The sequence below is a fragment of the Zonotrichia albicollis genome, chromosome Z (genome assembly GCF_047830755.1).
Source record: "Zonotrichia albicollis isolate bZonAlb1 chromosome Z, bZonAlb1.hap1, whole genome shotgun sequence".
In the NCBI taxonomy this organism is placed as follows: domain Eukaryota; kingdom Metazoa; phylum Chordata; class Aves; order Passeriformes; family Passerellidae; genus Zonotrichia; species Zonotrichia albicollis.
Genome location: NC_133860.1, coordinates 9,157,281 through 9,166,217, shown reverse-complemented (window position 1 = coordinate 9,166,217; position 8,937 = coordinate 9,157,281).

Below are 8,937 nucleotides of genomic sequence, written 5' to 3'. Positions count from 1 at the left end.
TGAACCTGACAGACAAATGAGTGATTGTACCTCAGAGGATGTGCATGTCTGCTCTTCCTCTCATTGCTAAATCATAGGCTAATCTTCCCACAGTGTGAATATCTGTAACAAAACAATGCTCTTTGTCTACAAGAAATTGGCTCTGTTTCATCAACATGGGCTTAATCAGAAATTCCCTCTATGACAATACTGGCCCAGGGTGCCCAGAGCAGCTGTGGCTGCCCCTGGATTCCTGGCAGTGCCCAAGGCCAGGCTGGATGGGGCTTGGAGCAGCCTGGGATAGTGGAAGGTGTCCCTGCCCATGGCAGGGGGTGAAATGGGAAGAGGTTTAAAGGTTCTTTCTAAACCAAACTTTTTTTGATGCTATGACCTGCATTCCACTCCTTCCAAGCCTGCCTGTGGACGGCCTTAGTCACCCCAACAGAAAGAGAAACCTCCTTTCCACCTTACATGCTGGGAACTACAACATGGGCAATCCAGGGCCACGTTTTTTTAACCCTTTGCACGCTTAAGGACACGCTACGAACACGGCAGGGTGAATTTCAAACATCCCAGGGTCAGCCCAGCTACAGCCCTGTGGATTGTGGAAAGCCCAGAAAGAGTTTGCCTCCAGGGACTGCAGAGCCTCTCAGTTAGCTGCCCCAGGTCTCTGAGGATGTCACATGAGAAGCAGAGCTCTGTGAGAGCAAAGCCAGCCTGCCCTGGCTGCCAAGAAGTGCCATTAATGCTCTCTCCATCCATCATGTCCACTCCCAACCAGCACAGTCCTTTCACCACCTGCTCTGCCTGATCCCAGCTTTAGTCCACCAGTGTTTTATCTGCCCTGCAACCTGACCAAATGCCATTGTGCTGATGCCCTGGCTCCATCCCATCCCTCTGTGCTTTAAGGCAGTCTCTCCACAAAGGTCACAATCCATAAAGGAGGCTCAAGGCTGGAGAGAAGATAAATGACTATATGGAAATGGCAGGCAGCAATATCTGCTGGGACAGCACCAGGGAATGCCTGGAGGGTTCTTGTGCCAGGGGAGGGTTAGTTTGGATCTCAGGGAAGGGTTCTTCCCCAGAGGTGCTGGCAATGCCCAGGTCCCCAGGGAATGGGCACAGCCCTGAGGCTGCCAGAGCTCCAGGAGGGTTTGGACAATGCTGTCATTGTGGGTGGGATTGTTGGGGTGTCTGTGCAGGGCTGTGAGCTCCATCATCCTGTGGGTCCCTGCCAGCACAGGATATTCCATAAAATATCCTCATGCAAGGGTCCCTCCTGCCCTCCTGCCCTCAGCTCCGTGGCTCTGCTGTTCGCTGACACTGCAGCATGCAGCATGCTGCAGTGGCCCAGGCCCACCTGCACCAGGCCCAGGCTGCCCCTCTCCTCCATCCCCCATTCCCACCACAATTCCTCAGCTTCCCTCACCCTGGCCAGCCCTGTGTCAAGCATCTTCCCTCCTCTGGAGAAGCTTCCCATTCCAATCCTGCCTGGACAGGAACGCTGGGCTCCCAGCAAGGCCCTGCCAGTGAGCCGGCAACGTGCACACGGGGCTGTGAGCGGGGAGCACCGAGGAATGTAAATTATCGATTGTGTGCTCCAACCCGCATGAGGGAGAGCTGATATGAACAATGCACTCCCCATAGCACCTCTCCTCCACCTTATCAGCCCCTGATCTTAATCCCAGGAGTCAATGCCGCCATCAATCACTGTTAATGAGAGCGAGCTCCCCTAGGCAGGGGCCTTATCTCACTCTGCGTCTTCAGAGCCACATGAGGTTATGTCACTCTTGCAATTAAGTAAAGGTTACACTGGCCTGAAAGGGTTAGCACCGACTTTTTTGGGAACGCTTCTGGGCTATAAGAAATCAGAAGAAGCAAAAGTAGAAAAGGAAAGTTGTTTTCAAACTGAAAGAGAGTGGGTTTAAGTTAGATATTAGGAAAAAATTCTCCCTTGAGAGGGTGGTGAGGTACTGACACAGGGTGCTCAGTGAAGCTGCAGCCATCCATCCCAAGGCCAGGCTGGACAGGGCTTAGAACAACCTGGGATAGTGCAAGGTGTCCCTATCCATGGGAGGGAAGTTGAAAATAGGTGATCTTTTAGGTCCCTTCTAACCCAACCCATTCTATGATTCCACACATTCCTTTACATGCTACAATTCATGTTACTTCCATTTTTGGTACTTTCTGATCCAGCAGACAAACAGCACAGAAACAGCAGGTTTGGGACACTTTCACGTATTTTGCCACCTATTGCCACTAAATGTTCCATTCTCTACCAGAAATGTTTTCTGTGGAGGTTAGGCTAAAGAGTAAACACACAGGCAGTAACCCTGATTCTGTGATTCTGCATTTCTGTGATTTTGATTTAGCAAATCCTCTGTAAACCCTGCTGCCTGCATCAGTCAGAAATCCCCACCCACTGAGAAAACCAAACTCTAAGAACAGCCCCAGTGAAAGTTAAACTGCAGGAAAAGTCCACCACCAAACTGCTTTCTGGGGAACCTGCCACAGGGCAAAAATTACTCCTTCTCTTGGCTCTGCCAGGGACAGATTCCTCCATCAGAGCAAGGGAAGTTGCTGCCTTCATTTCTCTCATCTAATTCCTGTCCCAGCTAGAAAGGAGCTGATCTTGCACTGAGAGGCTCTGCCAAGAATTCAAGTCAAGGTCTCCTGTTCCAAGAGCAGTTCAGAACTGCTTGCTCCTCACCCAGGTCATGTGCTACCTACAGAAATTATTTGTTGTGGTCTCCTTAAAGGCACAAGTATCTACAATGCCATTAAAACGCTCTTGCCTCTGCCTATAACTCAGCTGCAGATTTAACTGCAGCACAGACAATCCTGGGACAATCAGGTCAAGGCTGTCAGTGAATGTTGCCTCTGGACACAGCTGGTGGAGAAGAGTGATCACTCAGCCCTGCCTCATTTATTATCTCAACAGCCTGGCTCCAGAGCTGCAGCTCTGCCCCCACACTGGCCCAGTGCAGGGGCTCTGGGAGCTGTGGTAACTCAGCACCCAGCTCAAATCCAAGGTTTGGAATTCAGTTCGGGAGAAAATGGATGAAAACGCTCTGTGCCATGCTAGAAATTACATAGCAGAACAGATTAGCCAACACAGTGGTATCCTCTGGTCTTTATTAGTTTCAAACTCATGCTGGGCCATATTTAAGAGTAGAGGTCATAGTGGGGTACGCTTGCGAGGTGAGAAACCTGTGGATGATGCTGACAGATGCTGAGGAGCAGTCAAAGCACTTCTGGAGCCACACAGCAGCAGGTAATGCCAAGTGGAGAAATTCAGCTGAAGTTTACCAGCAAGGGGAAATGGCTAAACAGTCCAGGTTTAACCAACAAGGTTCAAAAAAAACCAAAAAAACAAAAAAACAAACAAAAAAAAACCAACAAAAAAAAGACAAAAAACTAACACCCAACCAAACATCCCACAAACAAACGAAAAAACCAACCAACCAAAAACCGTGACAGTATTCTTGTTAAACTTTGCATTTAAATCAGTGAAAACACTACAGAGCTATCAGGGCTTAGGAAGGACAACGGACAAGAGGATGGAACATTTCTCAGAGAAGATGCCACAATAAATGCCACTCCAAAGGGCACAGGATCTCAGGCAAGGCAGAATGTGGGGGGATGAGTGACAACAGGAGGTGCAGAGTTATTCTCCAGAGGCACATCCTAGAGAGATGCCACATTCATTACTACAGATCTCATTCTGAGTGCTTTTGAATCTGTTTGGAGCCTGTGAAGTGAGGCAGCAAAGATCAGACCCAGCCCTTCACTGGCCAAGAGGGTTCTGTCAAGGGAAAGTTCAGGATGTGCTTCAGATATTGTGTGGCCTGGTGGGAAAAACCAGCCCACACTGCTTCCCAAAGGAGAGCAGCTCCCATCCCAGAGAAGGGCTATGAAATGTACAACTAGGAGAGCATAAATCTCTTAAATCACCAGCTGTGCCCATTCAGCAGGGAGAGACAGAGCACATGAATAAATCCCCAAAGGCTCACTTTCAGTAGGAAGGGTAGGCAGGCCCCTCTGTTCTGGTGGCATTTCAAGTGCCTTTGATCAGACACATAATTTGGATTAGTCTACAGGGATGTGTGGTGCCTCTGCCCTGCCAGCTGGCTCAGGCTGATCCCAGCATCACAGAGACGAAGCCAGACCTCTGTGCTTGTTTGGGTGGCAGAATGGCCAGGCCAGGAGGGGACACTCAGCCCCCTCATGGAGAGCTGACATGGGTCTGAGGAGGGCTGACAGTCCTAAAACATTCCACAGCTGACATTTAGCAAGTCAATACAGTTCCCTTGTTGGTCAGAGGACTCTTGGGGTTGCTGCAGTGAGTGGCCACATCATCAAAAAAGCTGTGGTTGTTGGCTGGGTTGGGAGCAGGATCAGCCTGCAGGAGGGAGCAGCAGCCCTGTTGTGGAAACCAGGAGATGAGTGTGGAACTTCATGATGTCTATTAACCATTGGGACCACAGTCCTCAGTGAAGCTTTTTTCCCGCTCCAGTGATCCTGAGCTGGTACTAACTTAGGAGTAGGTAAGAGGAATTATCTTTTGTTTACTGCAGACTCAAACTAAATCACTGAAATCTTGCCTGTTGCTCACACCTCTGAATGAAAGAAGAAACGAGGATGAGTGTTGGTTCTTTGTTTCTTTTCTCTTTCTGTTAAAGCTGGAATTGGAACATCCCTTGATGATGGATGAAAGTTGGAATTGGATCATCCCTTGAACGAGGATGAAAGTTGGTTCTTGGTTTCTTTTCTCTTTCTGTTAAAGTTGGAACTGGATCATCCCTTGATGGCTTTGCCGTGCCTTGGTGTGGGCAGGGCAGGGAGCAGCACAGCACTGCCTGTCTGCCGTACTCAGAGCAGGGCACAGGATGAGCTCAGGCAGCAGGAATGAAGAAGTTTGGGAGATCAGAGCAGCTCATCCACCTCCATGGATGTGACTGCATCCAGCTACATCCACAAACAGCTTGGAGAGAGACACTTCCTTTGCCTTTTTCCACTGCCATGCACTGCCCACAACACGAGCTGGTTTTCATGCAGTAATTGCCCCCTAGGTGCAAATTACCCAATTATACACTTAATTTGCTTTGGCTGATGCTCACCAGAGGCAAGAAGGGTTCACCAGCACTGGTGTTCCAGCTCCATCAGCCTGCCAACCCAGCTTTGGTGCTGGAACAGCCTCACACTTGGAGCAATGGGATGGCAGGCAGGAGAGCTGCCCAGGTCAGGAGCATTGGTCAGGGGCTGAGCAGACACCACAGGCAAGAAACTGAACCTGCAGACTTTCAAACCAGATCAGCAGGAGCTTGAGACAGTGGTGACAGTGTTCTGCAGCAACACTCAAAGCCAGGAAACAGCATCAGTGTCACCAGCAATAATGGTGCCTGCATTTTAGATCCTCCATCTCTTTCTACTTTCCCTGCTCTGTAGGATCACCCATAACTTTTTCATTTTTTTCTGCCTCTTGCTTGGTGACGATGAAGTGGATGCAGAGGAAAGATGGGGAGCCCACAGCAGCTTCACATGAAGGGGAGCATGGCTCCACTTTCTGCTGCTGACAGAGACCAGACAGAGGGAAAACCCCTTTGTCCTCCCAGCTCCACTCCCCAGTACTTCACAGAGCCAATCCTGTCACAGACATCTTTTATGAAAAATCCTTTCCTTAGGATTCTTCCTCCTGAGAAGCTGAGAGGCCTCAGGAACAAAATGTAAACATTGATTATCTGCTGCTGTGGAATGCAACAGGTGCATCTGTGATTGGTCTCATGTGGTTGTTTCTAATTAATGGCCAATCACAGCCCAGCTGGCTTGGACTCTCTGTCCGAGCCACAAGCTTTTGTTATCATTCTCTCTTTTTCTATTCTTAGCCAGCCTTTTGATGAAATCCTTTCTTCTATTCTTTTAGTATAGTTTTAATATATATATATATCATAAAATAATAAATCAAGACTTCTGAAACATGGAGTCAGATCCTCATCTCTTCCCTCATCCTAAGACCCCTGTGAACACTGTCACACCAATCCCTTCAGGGAGGAGAGCCAGATGTGACAAACTACAAGGATTTGTTTTGAATGTGTGTAGGATGGCACTCTCAGAGGACTAGGAACACACATGATGCTGAAATAATTGAAGTGGAAAACCTTGGAGCTGAAACTAAGACCTAAAGGAAGGGAGGGAGGGGGAACACCTGTCCTCACTCTGGCCCCTGAATAAGTGGGTGAATTGTCAGCACAGGAACAGCTACACAAATAACTCTTTGTTTTGGTCCTTAGTGATGAACCTGGGACCAGGAGGGATGAACTCTGCCATGCTCATTTCCATCCACACATTGCAGTTTGGGTGCAGATCATCACCACCCAACCCATTTAGGCTGAAAAGCCCTCTGAAACCACCCAGTTCATCACAAAACACTGCAGGAATTTCTTAATGAGGCAGGAGAAATGTCATTATTTGCAGCCTTTAAATTTACTACTACTAAAACCAGTATTTGATAAATATGGACAGCATCCTGGTTTTGGTACTGGACCAGAAGCAGGCTTCCATACTGAAATCTTACATACTATTTAATCACAGACAAGGGGAAAAAGGTCACAGAGTCTGTGGATCATCATAGCCATGGAGGATTTAGTTTACAAAATTTTTTGGCGGATTCAAATAAATGTAAGTCTTTTCAGCTATACCTTACCAAGTCTGTATTTTAAACATTAAAATGCTTTGTTACAACAGCCGTGGTCCAAGAAGAAAATCAGTCCACAGATAAAACTCAAAGGATTTGTAGTTCTGCTCTGATTTACCAGATATTTTTCTAGGAGATGCTGCAGTAAAACATTAAAGAGGAAGAGGATCATACTGGTGTTAACTGCAGCTATTCTTTACATGAATCATTTATGCCTCACTGTAACAAGATGTTTTTAACATGGATTTCACTTTAATCTTTTACTTCAATCCACTGAGTCCCACTGTGCCATGAGTGGTGAAAGGCTTAAAAAGAGTCACACCACCAAAAACTTTACATCTCAAATAGATGAAATCAAACTGCACATAGGGGAGGAAGGGGGAGGTACACAGAAAAGGCACATATCACAGATGTGATAGGGATTACAGGTCTCTTACTTGCTGCTTCCATCACCTTCACCTTCAGGTTTCTCAGCTGCTGGTGGCATGAATTATGTTTAACAGCTACTAAGGGCAGTTTGCATTGTAAATCAGACCACTGGTCCTGATGCTCCTGCTCAAGGGTGACATGCAGAGGAGACAGGGCAGGGATCTAAGTGGGTATTTGAAAAATTAACACCCTTGGCTGAGTGGCAACAGGTGCAAACAGCCCTAAATAAGAGCTGGGTACTCTCAGAGCTTCCTCCAAAAAGCCTGGGGAAAACAGAAATCTCTCCCTTCACAATCACTGGGAACAGGAGGAAGCAAGGGATCAGGAAGCAGCAAACACACTGCACACTACTGCACCTCAGGGTTTCCTCCCCAGGAGATTTTACTCAAGCTCATGTTAGGAAAATTAATCCACAAACATCAGAGGATTATGTCCAAAAAGACAGAGGAGTCCTTTTTGCTTTATTCAAATAAAGAGAGAGGCCATGGGGCATTCCTCTGGGGTCTCTCAAATTTTTGGAGGACCCAGCCTCCCTTTTTATCCTAATATCCCATATTTCCCTTCTCTCTTTTCCCACTGGCTGAAGTACTTGAGAGGTACAGACTTCCTAAAACAACTGATACCAAAGATTTCCCTTTAATGTATAACCCTCCCTTTCAATTTTTAATTCTTATGGAATTTAGGGTTTTTTTCTTCTCCATTGTTTTTTCTATCTTTCAATGTCTAATTTCATTTCTCAGCAAACTTAAAGTTTATTTGTAAAAGCAAGTATCTTTTTCCACTCATCAATCAGTGGAATCCTTCCGATTTTTTCTTTTATCTCCCAGTGCTGGTTTTATCTACCAGGTTTGTAAAGACAAGCCCGCTATTCCTCTCACCCAGAGGGGAGCAGAGGCGCAGGAAAAGGGAAGAAGGGCCAAGGGGAGCCTTGCCGTGGCTCCTGCGGGTGGGCGCTGGCTCCGGGCTCAGGGACAGCGGCAGCAGCGACCCAGCAGCATCTTATCCTGGCTCTGGGAGCCCTCCAGCGGCTGCTGCAGCGGGAATCACGGAATGCTTTGGATGGGAGGCGCCTGGACCATCACCCCATCCTTCCATGGGCAGGGACACCTTCCGCTGGACCAGGATGCTGCAAGCCCTGCCCAAGGGAGTCCTGTGCGTGCTCTGTCCCTGTCAGCATCCTAGAGCAGCACCCCGGACAAGGTGAGATCGTCCAGGCACACACGTGTGACCTGAAGCAAAGGCAACAAACCTCAAGGTGAATCCAGACAGGGAATTCACACCCCAGGGTTGTTAAACTTAGCACGAGATCACCGTATGGGAGATGGGTGAGGGGAAAACACAATCAGGTCCCCACAGGCTCTGCAGATGAGCAAAGAGTCAATTTGCTAAAACTAAATCCAGCAGGAAAGCAGCAAGCATTTGCACAAAGGTGCTGGGCAAAAAGCTGGAGTTCATCTTATTTCTCAGGAGGGAATGAGTCATCATTCATCGGGGTCATGTGAGTGTGGACAGAGCGGGGTGCCCGGGGACACCAAACCACTGATCCACCAGTGAACCTCGGAATAGACACACTTCTTCAAAAGAAGAGTGGTTTGGGGTTTTTTCTATACCTAGGGATGACAAGGGGTAAAGCACAGTTGGTTTGAAGGCTCCAGGTACAGGAGAAGGAGGACAGGACAGTAAGAGCCTTGCTTGTCACAGCCTCAGGCAGATTGCAAGGATTTCCTCTAGGAAATCCTTGAGTGAGTGGGTAACAAAAGCCATCCCCTCCTGCCCCATCACACACATGGATGTTTGCAGCTCCAGTCTGCAATTCCCTCCCTTTAGCTGGAAAG